Source organism: Nerophis ophidion, linkage group LG14 (assembly GCF_033978795.1).
Source record: "Nerophis ophidion isolate RoL-2023_Sa linkage group LG14, RoL_Noph_v1.0, whole genome shotgun sequence".
In the NCBI taxonomy this organism is placed as follows: domain Eukaryota; kingdom Metazoa; phylum Chordata; class Actinopteri; order Syngnathiformes; family Syngnathidae; genus Nerophis; species Nerophis ophidion.
The window spans coordinates 6,070,489-6,088,111 of record NC_084624.1 but is presented as its reverse complement, the minus strand read 5'-3'; the positions used below and the strand labels follow the sequence as shown (position 1 = coordinate 6,088,111).

The following is a 17,623-nucleotide window of genomic DNA, read 5'->3' as shown; positions in this document are numbered from 1 at the left end:
CCCTAGGGAGGAGTTCAGGTGGCATCCTGACCAGATGCCTGAACCACCTCATCTGGCTCCTCTCCATGTGGAAGAGCAGCGGCTTTACTTTGAGTTCCTCCCAGATGACTGAGCTTCTCACCCTATCTCTGGGTATGACTGTTCGCCTAGGCCGAGGCGACCTGAGGTGAAGGCTCTGGAGACTAGGAAGCTGGTCTTTGGCTCAGCAGCAGGAGAGATGTGGAAGGATACCGCAGAGCCGCGGAGAGTCTAGACCTCCTGTCTGATGGTTCTCAGGGGCAGGTCCTTGTAGGCCAAGTTCTCGGGCAGCTGCTGGCGGGAGCATGCTCCTTTCGGACCCGTCATCCAAGATGGTATATGTGGTTATAGTGCGATTTCCGTGACGAAGAAGCACTCTGACGACCTTCAGTAAGACCCTATTGTGGACTGGGGGACGGTCGACGTACAGAACCTCAGTGGCGGGGCTCACCAGAGAGACCTGCCACCCGGCGGAGGAAACTCATTTCAGTCGCTTGTACCCGTGATCTTGTCCTTTCGGTCATAAACCAAAGCTCATGACCATAGGTGAGGTTGAAATTGAGAGCTTTGCCTTCCGGCTCAGCTCCTTCTTCACAACAACGGATCGAAGCAGCGTCCGCATTACTGAAGACGCCGCCTGTCGATCTCACCATCCACTCTTCCCTCACTCGTGAACAAGACTCCTAGGTACTTGAACTCCTCCACTTGGGGCAGGGTCTCCTCTCCAACCCGGAGATGGCACTCCACCCTTTTCCGGGCGAGAACCATGGACTCGGACTTGGGGGTGCTGATTCTCATTCTGGTGCGAACCGATCCAGTGAGAGCTGAAGATCCCGGTCAGATGAAGCCTTAAGGACCACATCATCTGCAAAAAGCAGAGACCTAATCCCGCCGTCACCAAACCGGAACCCCTCAACGCCTTGGACTTGGAGGTTCCTGATTCTCATCCCAGTCGCTTCACACTCGGCTATGAACCGATCCAGGGAGAGCTGAAATGTGCTGTAAACAACTACACAGGAATTTCTCTGCTCAGTGTTGCCGGAAAGATATTTGTTAAATTTAAAGTTAAAGCACCACTGATAGTCTCACACGCACAGTAGTTGTGGTGAAATTACCCTCTGAATTTCTACTTTGACTACAAGTCCTGGCAGACAGTATCCTTCCTGAAAGCCAGTGTGGGTTTCGAACCGGTGGCTCCACAGTAGACGTGGTGTTCTGCGTTAGACAATCACAGGAAAAATGCATTGAACCACCTCTGTTTCTGGTGTTGGTGGACTTGACTATAAGGCCTTTGACCACGTCAGCCGACCTGGACTCTCCTTTGTTCTGCAAAGACTTGGCTGGCCCTCCTAAACTGCTGAAGATAATTACTGACTTTCATGACGGCATGAAGGCAACAGTAGAATTTGAAGGCACTAGCTCTGACTTAATTCCAGATGAGATGTGGGGTGAAGTAGAATTCTGTTCTTGCTCCGACCCATCATTGGAATATTTTTGTCTACGCGTTCCCCGAAGACTCTGGCAACCCCTTACATACCCGAAGCTCAGGAAAACTGTTCAATCCATCCAGACTGCGGGCTAAGATAAAAGTAAGTCATGTCATGATGTGTGAAGTCTTTTATAGCTGATGAGGCCGCCTTTCCCACCAACTCAGAGACTGAAGTACAACTGTTCTGCACATCTTTGGACTCTGTATGCCAGAATTTCTAGGCGCAGTCAAGGCGTTGAGGGGTTCCGGTTTGGTGACGGCGGGATTAGGTCTCTGCTTTTTGCAGATGATGTGGTCCTGATGGCTTCATCTGACCGGGCTCTTCAGCTCTCACTGGAATGTGAATCAGCACCTCCAAGTCCGAGTCCATGGTTCTCGCCCGGAAAAGGGTGGAATGCCATCTCCGGGTTGGGGAGGAGACCCTGCCCCAAGTGGAGGAGTTCAAGTACCTCGGAGTCTTGTTCACGAGTGAGGGAAGAGTGGATCGTGAGATCGACAGGCGGATCGGTGCGGCGTCTTCAGTAATGCGGACGTTGCTTCGATCCGTTGTTGTGAAGAAGGAGCTGAGCCGGAAGGCAAAGCTCTCAATTTCTACCTCACCTATGGTCATGAGCTTTGGGTCATGACCGAAAGGATAAGATCACGGGTACAAGCGGCCGAAATGAGTTTCCTCCGCCTTAGAGATAGGGTGAGAAGCTCTGCCATCCGGGAGGAACTCAAAGTAAAGCTGCTGCTCCTCCACATGGAGAGGAGCCAGATGAGGTGGTTCAGGCATCTGGTCAGGATGCCACCCGAACGCCTCCCTAGGGAGGTGTTTAGGGCACGTCCAACCGGTAGGAGGCCACGGGGAAGACCCAGGACACGTTGGGAAGACTATGTCTCCCGACTGGCCTGGGAACGCCTCGGGATCCCCCGGGAAGAGCTAGACGAAGTGGCTGGGGAGAGGGAAGTCCGGGTTTCCCTGCTTAGGCTTTAATAAATAATTTTGAGATGATTATTTATGCGTTCGTTAAAAGTCTACTGAAAGCCACTACTAGTGACCACGCAGTCTGATAGTTTATATATCAATGATGAAATATTAACATTGCAACACATGCCAATATGCCCGCTTTAGTTTACTAAATTGCAATTTTAAATTTCGCGCCGAAGTATCATGCTAAAACGTTGCGGTATGATGACGCGTGCGCGCGACGTCACGCATTGTAGAGGACATTTTGTTCCAGCATCGTTCCCAGCTATATGTCGTCTGTTTTCATCGCATAATTCCACAGTATTCTGGACATCTATGTTGCTGAATCTTTTCCAATTTGTGCAATGAATAATGGAGACGTCAAAGAAGAAAGCTGTAGGTGGGAAGCGGTGTATTTCGGCCGCCTTTAGCAACACAAACACAGCCGGTGTTTAATTGTTTACATTCCCGAAAGATGACGGTGAAGCTTTACTAAGGAACAGAGCGGTCAAGCGAACACGGTTGGATTGGACCACACACACAAAGTACAGTGTATTATGCAGCGATCGTTTCGAAAGATGGTGTTTCGAAGAGGGTCCCTTGCGAAACGCAGAGATGGGCATCGCCACCACCCGTCGACTGGTGCTGAAGAAAGGTGCAGGGCTGACCTTCAAGTTGTACAGGTACCACCATATAATTTCACTAAAACACTAGTAACACAATAAGCAGATAAGGGATTTTCCAGAATTATCCTTTTAATTTTGTCTAAAAACATCTGAATTGCCCCTACTGTATAGTTTTTTTTTCTTTTCTAGTCCTTCACTCTCACTTTCCTCATCCACAAATCTTTCATCCTAGCTCAAATTAATTCCTAAAAAGACAAAACTCAAATAGAATTTGAAAATCTAAGAAAATATTTGAAAGACTTGGTCTCTACTTGTTTAAATAAATTCATTTATTATTTTTTACTTTGCTTCTTATAACTTTCCGAAATACAATTTTAGAGAAAAAATACAACCTTAAAAATGATTTTAGGATTTTTAAACACATATACCTTTTTACCTTTTAAATTCCTTCCTCTTCTTTCCTGACAATTTAAATCAATGTTCAAGTATTTTTTATTATTATTATAAAGAATAATAAATACATTTTAATATAATTCTTCATTTTAGCTTCTATTTTTTCGATGAAGAATATTTGTGAAATATTTCTTCAATCTTATTATGATTAAAATAAAAAATAAAAATTCTGGCAAATCTAGAAAATCTGTAGAATCAAATTTAAATCTTATTTCAAATTGGATTTTAACCTATTTAAAACATGTCATAAAAATTCTAAAATTAATCTCAATCAGGAAAAATTACTAATGATGTTCCATAAATTATTTTTTTAATTTTTTCAAAAAGATTCAAATTAGCTAGTTTTTCCCTTCTTTTTTCGGTTGAATTTTGAATTTTAAAGAGTCGAAATTAAAGATAAACTATGTTTTTAAATTTAATTTTAATTTCTTACGTGTTTTCTCCTCTTTCAAATCGTTCAATTAAGTGTTTTTTTTCATCATTTATTCTCTACAAAAAACCTTCCGGAAAAGTAAAAAAAATGTACGACGGAATGACGGACAGAAATACCCGTTTTTTTAATATATATAGATTTATTTATTAAAGGTAAATTGAGCAAATTGGCTATTTCTGTCAATTAGTCTTTTTTTTTTTTTCTAGTCCTTCACTCTCACTTTCCTCATCCACAAATCTTTCATCCTCGCTCACATTAATTCCTAGAAAGACAAAACTCAAATAGAATTTAAAAATCCAAGAAAATATTTGAAAGACTTGGTCTTTCCTTGTTTAAATAAATTCATGTATTATTATTTTTACTTTGCTTCTTATAACTTTCCGAAATACAATTTTAGAGACAAAAATACAACCTTAAAAATGACACATATACCTTTTTACATTTTAAATTCCTTCCTCTTCTTTCCTGACAATTTAACATTTGAAGTCCAACTTCAAATGACAAAACCTATATGGGTCCTTTCTCTCAATAAAAGAACCCCAGAAACCTCACATAACTTTGCAAGAATACATGATTATTATGGATGTAAACACAACCTGGTTAATGTAGCACACAGGATTATACAAAACTACATCTATTTCATTTAGTAAGGAGGAAGAGTGGACATGAGGAGCAATTTGTTTGCAGGAGTAAAAGTACAAAGGGATGACATCACATGCAGGCTTGCAGGAAAATATTTACTTCTATTACAGAAGTGTGGCCCACAGGTCATTTTTTAACGGCCCCACGACCAGAGGTGGGTAGTAACGCGCTACATTTACTCCGTTACATCTAAAAAGACACTTTTTATTTCAACCGTACTTCCCGTCAAAAGCCTAAAGACTGATCGCACAGTTCCTGTCTTCACAATAAAAGCGCCGATCCATCGCGCCTGCGCTAACAAAATAAGAGTCTCCGAAAGCCAGAGCATAAACTACAGAGTTTGCCGCCAATGTATTTCTTGTAAAGTGTATAAAAACGAATATGGAAGCTGGACGAATAAGATGCCAAAAACCAACCACTTTCATGTGGTATTAGACAGGAAGGAGGAACTTTTTTTCTCCTCCATTTGAAAACGTGGACATTATCAGCACTATACTGTCTGATTCCAATCAATGCAAGTCATCAGAATCAGGTAATACACCAACTTATATTCTTGTCTTCATGAAAGATAGGAATTTATGTGTTAAACATGCATGTATATTCATTAAAACACCTTTAACATGTCAACAAAAACGGCAAAATTAATAACTAAATTATATACTATATATATATATATATATGATTGATTAACGTTGAAAAACTTATTGGGGTGTTACCATTTAGTGGTCAATTGTACGGAATATGTACTGTACTGTGCAATCCAATAATAAAAGTTTCAATCAATCAATCAATAGTGTAAAGGAAAAAAGACACTTTTTATTTCAACCGTACTTCCCGTCAAAAGCCTAAAGACTGATCGCACAGTTCCTGTCTTCACAATAAAAGCGCTGCTCCATCGCGCCTGCGCTAACAAGATAAGAGTCTCCGAAAGCCGGAGCAGAAACTACAGAGTTTGCCGCCAATGTATTTCTTGTAAAGTGTATAAAAACGAATATGGAAGCTGGACGAATAAGATGCCAAAAACCAGAAAAGGATGAACTTTTTTTCTCCTCCATTTGAAAACGTGGACATTATCAGCACTTTACTGTCTGATTCCAATCAATGCAAGTCATCAGAATCAGGTAATACACCAACTTATATTCTTGTCTTCATGAAAGATAGGAATCTATATGTTAAACATGCATGTATATTCATTAAAACACCTTTAACATGTCAACAAAAACGGCAAAATAAATAACTAAATTATATACTATATATATATATATATATATAATTGATTAACGTTGAAAAACTTATTGGGGTGTTACCATTTAGTGGTCAATTGTGCGGAATATGTACTGTACTGTGCAATCTACTAATACAAGTTTTAATCAATCAATCAATCAATCAATCAATCGATGAATGCATACTGAGCCTAAAGTGCTGTTAAGTTATAAATGGTTTTTATTTTAATGTATTATTATGTAATATATATTATTGTTTTAGTTGCCTAATAGATATTCCTGGCTATGAGTTTGCTCATTGTTATTTTTATGTTTTTGTGCATTATTTGTTGCCGTAATCATTAAACAAACAGCTTACTCATCAGTTACTCAGTACTTGAGTAGTTTTTTCACCATATATTTTTTACTTTTACTCAAGTAAATATTTGGGTGACTACTCCTTACTTTTATTTGAGTAACAAATCTCTAAAGTAACTGTACTCTTACTTGAGTACGATTTCTGGCTACTCTGCCCACGACCCGGTTTAAAAATACGATTGAAAACAAAACAAAAATAAAACATAAAAAGTGTAATGAAAGAGCAAACAGGTGGAATGTAACAATAAAATGTTGCAATGTTTACTCGAATAACACAAAGCTGCCATGCAGGCTGTTTCTTTCTTTAAAAAATAATAATAAAATGGGGCGGCGTAGCTTGAGGGTTGCAGGTTCGATTCCCGCTTCCGCCATCCTAGTCACTGCTGTTGTGTCCTTGGGCAAGACACTTTACCCACCTGCTCCCAGTGCCACCCACACTGGTTTGAATGTAACTTAGATATTGGGTTTCACTATGTAAAAGCGCTTTGAGTCACTAGAGAAAAGCGCTATATAAATATAATTCGCCCAAAAAATGAATCAAAATCTATGTCATTATGAATTATTGACCTATTCAAAGCTCAAAAAATCACAATAAATATTCCACTTTGAGATATTTTTTGGGGGGAAATGTTCGCATGTTTTGTGTTTGCCAAATATAAACAACAATACAACTTATAATTGACGGACAGATCTGAAGGTGATCTTGAGATTATTGTGTTAAAAGTAAACAGTAAAAAAATTATATCTAATTTGTGTTTTTAAACACTTCAATGAGTAGGACCCTTTTTGATCCCATCCATTTTCTACCACTTATTTCCTTTTTGGGGTAGCGGGGGGGCACTGGCGCCTATCTCAGCTACAATCGGGCGGAAGGCGGGGTACACCCCGGACAAGTCGCCGCCTCATCGCAGGGCCCTTAATTTTAATGTGATTTGTTTTTAAGTGTCATCCATCCATCCATTTTCTACCGCTTATTCCCTTTTTTGGGGTAGCGGGGGGCACTGGCGCCTATCTCAGCTACAATCAGGCAGAAGGCGGGGTACACCCTGGACAAGTCGCCACCTCATCGCAGGGCCCTTAATTTTAATGTGATTTGTTTTTAAGTGTCATCCATCCATCCATTTTCTACCGCTTATTCCCTTTTGGGGTAGCGGGGAGCGCTGGCGCCTATCTCAGCTACAATCGGGCGGAAGGCGGGGTACATCCTGGACAAGTCGCCACCTCATCGCAGGGCCCTTGATTTTAATGTGATTTGTTTTTAAGTGTCATCCATCCATCCATTTTCTACCGCTTATTCCCTTTTGGGGTGGCGGGGGGCGCTGGCGCCTATCTCAGCTACAATCGGGCGGAAGGCGGGGTACACCCCGGACAAGTCGCCGCCTCATCGCAGAGCCCTTAATTTTAATGTGATTTGTCTTTAAGTGTCATCCATCCATCTATATTCTACAGCTTATTCCCTTTTGGTGTAGCGAGCGGCGCTGGCGCCTATCTCAGCTACAATCGGGCGGAAGGCGGGGTACACCCTGGACAAGTCGCCACCTCATCGCAGGGCCCTTAATTTTAATGTAATTTGTTATTAAGTGTCATCCATCCATCCATTTTCTACCGCTTATTCCCTTTTTTGGGATAGCGGGGGGCGCTGGCGCCTATCTCAGCTACAATCGGGCGGAAGGCGGGGTACACCCTGGACAAGTCGCCACCTCATCGCAGGGCCCTTAATTTTAATGTGATTTGTTATTAAGTGTCATCCATCCATCCATTTTCTACCGCTTATTCCCTTTTTTGGGGTAGCGGGGGGCGCTGGCGCCTATCTCAGCTACAATCGGGAGGAAGGCGGGGTACACCCTGGACAAGTCGCCACCTCATCGCAGGGCCCTTAATTTTAATGTGATTTGTTTTTAAGTGTCATCCATCCATCCATTTTCTACCGCTTATTCCCTTTTGGGGTAGCGGGGAGCGCTGGCGCCTATCTCAGCTACAATCGGGCGGAAGGCGGGGTACATCCTGGACAAGTCGCCACCTCATCGCAGGGCCCTTGATTTTAATGTGATTTGTTTTTAAGTGTCATCCATCCATCCATTTTCTACCGCTTATTCCCTTTTGGGGTGGCGGGGGGCGCTGGCGCCTATCTCAGCTACAATCGGGCGGAAGGCGGGGTACACCCCGGACAAGTCGCCGCCTCATCGCAGAGCCCTTAATTTTAATGTGATTTGTCTTTAAGTGTCATCCATCCATCCATATTCTACAGCTTATTCCCTTTTGGTGTAGCGAGCGGCGCTGGCGCCTATCTCAGCTACAATCAGGCGGAAGGCGGGGTACACCCTGGACAAGTCGCCACCTCATCGCAGGGCCCTTAATTTTAATGTAATTTGTTATTAAGTGTCATCCATCCATCCATTTTCTACCGCTTATTCCCTTTTTTGGGATAGCGGGGGGCGCTGGCGCCTATCTCAGCTACAATCGGGCGGAAGGCGGTGTACACCCTGGACAAGTCGCCACCTCATCGCAGGGCCCTTAATTTTAATGTGATTTGTTATTAAGTGTCATCCATCCATCCATTTTCTACCGCTTATTCCCTTTTTTGGGGTAGCGGGGGGCGCTGGCGCCTATCTCAGCTACAATCGGGCGGAAGGCGGGGTACACCCTGGACAAGTCGCCACCTCATCGCAGAGCCCTTAATTTTAATGTGATTTGTCTTTAAGTGTCATCCATCCATCCATATTCTACAGCTTATTCCCTTTTGGTGTAGCGAGTGGCGCTGGCGCCTATCTCAGCTACAATCGGGCGGAAGGCGGGGTACACCCTGGACAAGTCGCCACCTCATCGCAGGGCCCTTAATTTTAATGTAATTTGTTATTAAGTGTCATCCATCCATCCATTTTCTACCGCTTATTCCCTTTTTTGGGATAGCGGGGGGCGCTGGCGCCTATCTCAGCTACAATCGGGCGGAAGGCGGGGTACACCCTGGACAAGTCGCCACCTCATCGCAGGGCCCTTAATTTTAATGTGATTTGTTATTAAGTGTCATCCATCCATCCATTTTCTACCGCTTATTCCCTTTTTTGGGGTAGCGGGGGGCGCTGGCGCCTATCTCAGCTACAATCGGGCGGAAGGCGGGGTACACCCTGGACAAGTCGCCACCTCATCGCAGGGCCCTTAATTTTAATGTGATTTGTCTTTAAGTGTTATCCATCCATCCATATTTCTACCGTTTATTCCCTTTTGGGGTAGCGGGGGGCGCTGGCGCCTATCTCAGCTACAATCGGGCGGAAGGCGGGGTACACCCTGGTCAAGTCGCCACCTCATCGTAGGGCCCTTAATTTTAATGTCATTTGTTATTAAGTGTCATCCATCCATCCATTTTCTACCGCTTATTCCCTTTTTTGGGGTAGCGGGGGGCGCTGGCGCCTATCTCAGCTACAATCGGGCGGAAGGCGGGGTACACCCTGGACAAGTCGCCACCTCATCGCAGGGCCCTTAATTTTAATGTGATTTGTCTTTAAGTGTTATCCATCCATCCATTTTTCTACCGCTTATTCCCTTTTGGGGTAGCGGGGGGCGCTGGCGCCTATCTCAGCTACAATCGGGCGGAAGGCGGGGTACACCCTGGACAAGTCGCCACCTCATCGTAGGGCCCTTAATTTTAATGTCATTTGTTATTAAGTGTCATCCATCCATCCATTTTCTACCGCTTATTCCCTTTTTTGGGGTAGCGGGGGGCGCTGGCGCCTATCACAGCTACAATCGGGCGGAAGGCGGGGTACACCCTGGACAAGTCGCCACCTCATCGCAGGGCCCTTAATTTTAATGTGATTTGTTTTTAAGTGTCATCCATCCATCCATTTTCTACCGCTTATTCCCTTTTGGGGTAGCGGGGGGCGCTGGCGCCTATCTCAGCTACAATCGGGCGGAAGGCGGGGTACACCCTGGACAAGTCGCCACCTCATCGCAGGGTCCTTAATTTTAATGTGATTTGTTTTTAAGTGTCATTGCTAAAAAAAAAATGAAATCAATGGCGTTATGATTTATTGACCTTTTTAAGGCTCCAATTCTTACATAATCTTAAATATTCCACTTTGAAAATTTTATTGGGTGAAAATATTGCATATTTTGTGTTTTTTCCCTTAAAAAACAGGGTTTTCTCTGACAAAATGTATATTGACAGAATGACCTAATGTTGATCTACAGATTTAAAACTTGAAAAAAAATACAACTAATAAAACTGAATAATGACACATTTTTAATATATTTTTGACCAAAATCCTATGGGGACTAAGTGGAGGCCTAAATGTTTATTTTTTATACATATATTGTATTGGTTTTTAAAATAAAAATAAAATATCAAAATGGCCCCGGCTTGCTTTGATTTCTCAGTGTAACATAATTATAAAATTTTAAGGTAATTTAATTAATCTTTTTTTTTTCTTCCAACAAAGGCTTGCACTGAGCCTCACAATAATAAAATAGAAATGCATGGTTGTAGACCACCACCACGTACCTCACCTGGCACCCTCCAGTTGTTTGTGACGCTGTATATTTTTATATGTGACCTATAACAAATTAATTAATTAAAACAAAATTGGGTGATTAAACTTTCTCATTTTCATCATTTTCTTCATATTTTTGTTGATTACTCTTAATGGCAGTAAATAAAAAATATAATTACCATTAAGATATTCAAATTTTAAGGTCATTTAATTCATCATTTTATTCATATTTTTTGCGCTTACTGTTAACAGCAGTTAATAAAAAAATATAATTATCATTAAGATATTCAAATTTCAAGGTAATTTAATTCATTATTTTGTCATTTTTTTTAACGAAGGCTTGTACTGATAATGAGCCTGACAATAATAAAATTGAAATGCACGGTTGTAGACCACCACCACGTATCTCACCTGGCACCCTCCAGTTGTTTGTGACGCTGTATATTTTTATATGTGACCTATAACAAATTCATTTATTAAAACCAAATTGAGTGATTAAACTTTCTCATTTTTATCATTTTCTTCATATTTTTGTTGATTACTCTGAATAGCAGTAAATAAAAAATATAATTACCATTAAGATATTCAAATTTTAAGGTAATTAAATTCATCATTTTATTCATATTTTTTGCGCTTACTGTTAATAGCAGTTAATACAAATATATAATTATCATTAAGATGTTCAAATTTCAAGGTAATTTAATTCATTATTTTGTCATTTTTTTTAACAAAGGCTTGTACTGATAATGAGCCTGACAATAATAAAATAGAAATGCATGGTCGTAGACCACCACCACGTACCTCACCTGGCACCCTCCAGTTGTTTGTGACGCTATATATTTTTATATGTGACCTATAACAAATTAATTAATTAAAACAAAATTGGGTGAGTAAACTTTCTCATTTTCATTATTTTATTTATATTTTTTAGATTATTGTTAATAGCAGTAAATAAAAAAAACATAAATATCATTACGATATTCATTGCAAATTTAAGGTAATTTAATGCATCTTTTTTTTTTAACAAAGGTTTGTACTGATAATGAGCCCGACAATAATAATAAAATAGAAATGCATGGTCGTAGACCACCACCACGTATCTCACCTGGCACCCTCCAGTTGTTTGTGACGCTGTATATTTTTATATGTGACCTATAACAAATTAATTAATTAAAACAAAATTGGGTGGGTAAACTTTCTCCTTTTCATTATTTTATTTATATTTTTTAGATTACTCTTAATAGCAGTAAATAAAAAATATAATTACCATTAAGATATTCAAAGTTTAAGGTAATTCAATTCATCATTTTATTCATATTTTTTGCGCTTACTGTTAATAGCAGTTAATTAAAAAAATATAATTATCATTAAGATATTCAAATTTTAAGGTAATTTAATTCATTATTTAAAATTTTTTTTTTAACAAAGGCTTGTACTAATAATGAGCCTGACAATAATAAAATAGAAATGCACGGTTGTAGACCACCAACATGTACCCCACCTGGCACCCTCCAGTTGTTTGTGACGCTGTATATTTTTATATGTGACCTATAACAAATTAATTTATTACACTAAATTGAGTGAGTAAACTTTCTCATTTTTTTCATATTTTTGTTGACTACTCTTCATAGCAGTAAATAAAAAAATATAATTACCATTAAGATATTCAAATTTTAAGGTAATTTAATTCATCATTGTATTCATTTTTTTTGCGCTTCTGTTAATAGCTGTTAATAAAAAATATAAGTGTCATTAAGATATTCACTCAAATTTTAAGGTAATTTAATTCATAATTTTGTATTTTTTTCAGACAAATGCTTGTACTGATAATGAGCCTGACAATAATAAAATAGAAATGCATGGTCGTAGACCACCACCACGTACCTCACCTGGCACCCTCCAGTTGTTGGTGACGCTGTATATTTTTATATGCGACCTATAAAAAATTAATTTATTAAAACAAAATTGGGTGAGTAAACTTTCTCATTTTCATCATTTTCTTCATATTTTTGTTGATTACTCTTAATAGCAGTAAATTAAAAATATAATTACCATTAAGATATTAAAATTTTAAGGTAATTAAATTCATCATTTTATTCATATTTTTTGCGCTTACTGTTAATAGCAGTTAATAAAAATATATAATTATCGTTAAGATATTCAAATTTTAAGGTAATTTAATTCATGATTTTTTGTTTTAACAAAGGCTTGTACTAATAATGAGCCTCACAATAATAAAATAGAAATGCATGGTTGTAGACCACCACCACGTATCTCACCTGGCACCCTCCAGTTGTTTGTGACGCTGTATATTTTTATATGTGACCTATAACAAATTAATTTATTAAAACAAAATTGGGTGAGTAAACTTTCTCATTTTCATCATTTTCTTCATATTTTTGTTGATTACTCTTAATAGCAGTAAATAAAAAATATAATTACCATTAAGATAGTCAAATTTTAAGGTAATTTAATTCATGATTTTATTCATATTTTTTGCGCTTACTGTTAATAGCAGTTAATAAAAAATATATAATTATCATTAAGATATTCAAATTTTAAGGTAATTTAATTCATGTTTTTGTTTTTTTAGACAAAGGCTTGTACTGATAATGAGCCTGACAATAATAAAATAGAAATGCATGGTCGTAGACCACCACCACGTACCTCACCTGGCACCCTCCAGTTGTTTGTGACGCTGTATATTTTTATATGTGACCTATAACAAATTAATTTATTAAAACAAAATTGGGTGAGTAAACTTTCTCATTTTCATCATTTTCTTCATATTTTTGTTGATTACTCTTAATAGCAGTAAATAAAAAATATAATTACCATTAAGATAGTCAAATTTTAAGGTAATTTAATTCATGATTTTATTCATATTTTTTGCGCTTACTGTTAATAGCAGTTAATAAAAATATATAATTATCATTAAGATATTCAAATTTTAAGGTAATTTAATTCATGTTTTTTTTTTTTTTAGACAAAGGCTTGTACTGATAATGAGCCTGACAATAATAAAATAGAAATGCATGGTCGTAGACCACCACCACGTACCTCACCTGGCACCCTCCAGTTGTTTGTGACGCTGTATATTTTTATATGTGACCTATAACAAATTAATTTATTAAAACAAAATTGGGTGAGTAAACTTTCTCATTTTCATCAATTTATTCATATTTTTGTTGATTACTCTTAATAGCAGTAAATAAAAAATATAATTACCATTAAGATGTTCAAATTTTAAGGTAATTTAATTCATAATTTTATTCATATTTTTTGCGCTTACTGTTGATAGCAGTTAATAAAAAATATATAATTACCATTAAGATATTCGAATTTTAAGGTAATTTAATACATTATTTTTAAAAACATTTTTAACAAAGGCTTGTACTAATAATGAGCCAGACAATAATAATGAAATAGAAATGCACGGTCGTAGACCACCACCACGTACCTCACCTGGCACCCTCCAGTTGTTTGTGACGCTGTATATTTTTATATGTGACCTATAACAAATTAATTAATTAAAACAAAATTGGGTGATTAAACTTTCTCATTTTCATTATTTTCTTCATATTTTTGTTGATTACTCTTAATAGCAGTAAATAAAAAATATAATTACCATTAAGATATTCAAATTTTAAGGTAATTACATTCATCATTTTATTCATATTTTATGCGCTTACTGTTAATAGCAGTTAATACAAATATATAATTATCATTAAGATGTTCAAATTTCAAGGTAATTTAATTCATTATTTTCTCATTTTCATTACTTTATTTATATTTTTTAGATTACTCTTAATAGCAGTAAATAAAAAATATAATTACCATTAAGATATTCAAATTTTAAGGTAATTTAATTAATCATTTTATTCATATTTTTTGCGCTTACTGTTAATAGCAGTTAATAAAAAATATAAGTGTCATTAAGATATTCATTCAAATTTCAAGGTAATTTAATTCATTATTTTGTAATTTTTTTTAACAAAAGCTTGTACTAATAATGAGCCTGACAATAATAAAATAGAAATGCATGGTCGTAGACCACCACCACGTACCTCACCTGGCACCCTCCAGTTGTTTGTGACGCTGTATATTTTTATATGTGACCTATAACAAATTAATTAATTAAAACAAAATTGGGTGATTAAACTTTCTCATTTTCATTATTTTCTTCATATTTTTGTTGATTACTCTTAATAGCAGTAAATAAAAAATATAATTACCATTAAGATATTCAAATTTTAAGGTAATTACATTCATCATTTTATTCATATTTTATGCGCTTACTGTTAATAGCAGTTAATACAAATATATAATTATCATTAAGATGTTCAAATTTCAAGGTAATTTAATTCATTATTTTCTCATTTTCATTACTTTATTTATATTTTTTAGATTACTCTTAATAGCAGTAAATAAAAAATATAATTACCATTAAGATATTCAAATTTTAAGGTAATTTAATTAATCATTTTATTCATATTTTTTGCGCTTACTGTTAATAGCAGTTAATAAAAAATATAAGTGTCATTAAGATATTCATTCAAATTTCAAGGTAATTTAATTCATTATTTTGTAATTTTTTTTAACAAAAGCTTGTACTAATAATGAGCCTGACAATAATAAAATAGAAATGCATGGTCGTAGACCACCACCACGTATCTCACCTGGCACCCTCCAGTTGTTTGTGACGCTGTATATTTTTATATGTGACCTATAACAAATTAATTTATTACACTAAATTGAGTGAGTAAACTTTCTCATTTTCTTCATATTTTGTTGATTACTCTTAATGGCAGTAAATAAAAAATATAATCACCATTAAGATATTCAAATTTTAAGGTAATCAAATTCATAATTTTATTCATATTTTTCGCGCTTACTGTTAATAGCAGTTAATACAAATTTATAATTATCATTAAGATGTTCAAATTTCAAGGTAATTTAATTCATTATTTTGTAATTTTTTTTAACAAAGGCTTGTTCTGATAATGAGCCTGACAATAATAAAACGAAATGCATGGCTGTAGACCACCACCACGTATCTCACCTGGCACCCTCCAGTTGTTTGTGACGCTGTATATTTTTATATGTGACCTATAACAAATTAATTTATTAAAACAAAATTGGGTGAGTAAACTTTCTCATTTTCATTATTTTATTTATATTTTTTAGATTACGGTTAATAGCAGTAAATTAAAAAAACATAAATATCACTACGATATTCATTCCAAATTTAAGGTAATTTAATGCATCTTTTTTTTTTTTTTACAAAGCTTTGTACTAATAATGAGCCTGACAACAATAATAAAATAGAAATGCACGGTCGTAGACCACCACCACGTACCTCACCTGGCACCCTCCAGTTGTTTGTGACGCTGTATCTTTTTATATGCAAAGTTCAAGTTGTCCTATTTAATAATCAGATATAAACAATAAAGAAAAAGCCTTTTTTTTTTTAAAGTAAAATGCTAAAAATGTCATCAAAATTGACACTGAACACAGTAAATTGGATCCAAATATGACCGAACATTCGCCCAAAGAATAAAAAACATGAACCCGAAGTGACTCTCAGTGGGATAAGACTAAGCATCGATTACACAAATAAAACACACAACATTATAACACAAATAAGTAGCAGTCTGACCTGAGACGGAACGTTGCGTAAAAGTCCTGCCTCATGGAGACCTGGAGCTCGGGTCTATGGGAAGGTTCTGACTCGGCCCACTCTCTCGCTTCTGTCGGCGGGTCAGCAGTGGCGGTAGCAACCTTCCTAATCTGATTGCTTTAATCTCCCGGCTCAACTCGGCCCTGGTGCAAAAAAAGACAACAGTCATCTGTTTTGAGGCAAGAAGAGAGGGGAGAGAGGTCAGAGGGGTTCTGTGGAAAACATAACACAACACAACACAACACAACAACACAAACATACGCTCGGCTCGTCAAAGACGATAACAAAAGTTGTATCAACAATTTGGACTGTTACTAATTAATTTAACAATCTTGCTATGGGTGTAGTTTGCTACACTGCATAGCTCGGTTGGTAGAGTGGCCGTGCCAGCAACTTGAGGGTTGCAGGTTCGATTCCCGCTTCCGCCATCCTAGTCACTGCCGTTGTGTCCTTGGGCAAGACACTTTACCCACCTGCTCCCAGTGCCACCCACACTGGTTTAAATGTAACTTAGATATTGGGTTTCACTATGTAAAGTGCTTTGAGTCACTAGAGAAAAGCGCTATATAAATATAATTCACTTCACTTCACTTCTTTCTAATATTTAGTACAGTGGGTTCTTCACCTTGGTGGAGGTACTGAACCGTTTTTTTCCCTAATATAATCTTAATTTATAAATATTAATAATGAAATGGTGTTATTATATTTAAGAAATGAAAAACCCCTTTCCATATGAGTTAGGAAATTGTGTTCGATGTAAATATAAACAGAATACAATGATTTGCAAATCCTTTTCAACCCATATTCAGTTGAATATGCTACAAAGACAACATATTTGATGTTCAAACTCATAACATTGTTTTTTTTTTTTGCAATTAATAATTAACTTAGAATTTATTGGCTGCAACACGTGCCAAAGTAGTTGGGAAAGGGCATGTTCACCACTGTGTTACATCACCTTTTCTTTTAACAACACTCAATAAACGTTTGGGAACTGAGGAAACTAATTGTTGAAGCTTTGAAAGTGGAATTCTTTCCCATTCTTGTTTTATGTAGAGCTTCAGTCGTTCAACAGTCCGGGGTCTCCGCTGTCGTATTTTACGCTAACACATTTTCCATGGGAGACAAGTCTGGACTGCAGGCGGGCCAGGAAAGTACCCGCACTCTTTTTTTACGAAGCCACGCTGTTGTAACACGTGCTGAATGTTTCTTGGCATTGTCTTGCTGAAATAAGCAGGGGCGTCCATGAAAAATATGGCAGCATAT

At 37.3% G+C, this 17,623-nt stretch overlaps 1 protein-coding gene across 1 annotated transcript in view; it reads right to left on the bottom strand.

The window, feature by feature from the left end:
- The window catches only part of LOC133568027 (retinal-specific phospholipid-transporting ATPase ABCA4-like), a 135,928-nt gene extending 119,401 nt beyond the window's left edge, over positions 1-16,527 (bottom strand). Inside the window, 1 exon segment of the mRNA XM_061919719.1 lies at positions 16,337-16,527. The gene's annotated coding sequence lies outside the window, so the exon portion shown is untranslated.
- Between the last annotated feature and the right edge of the window lie 1,096 nt (positions 16,528-17,623).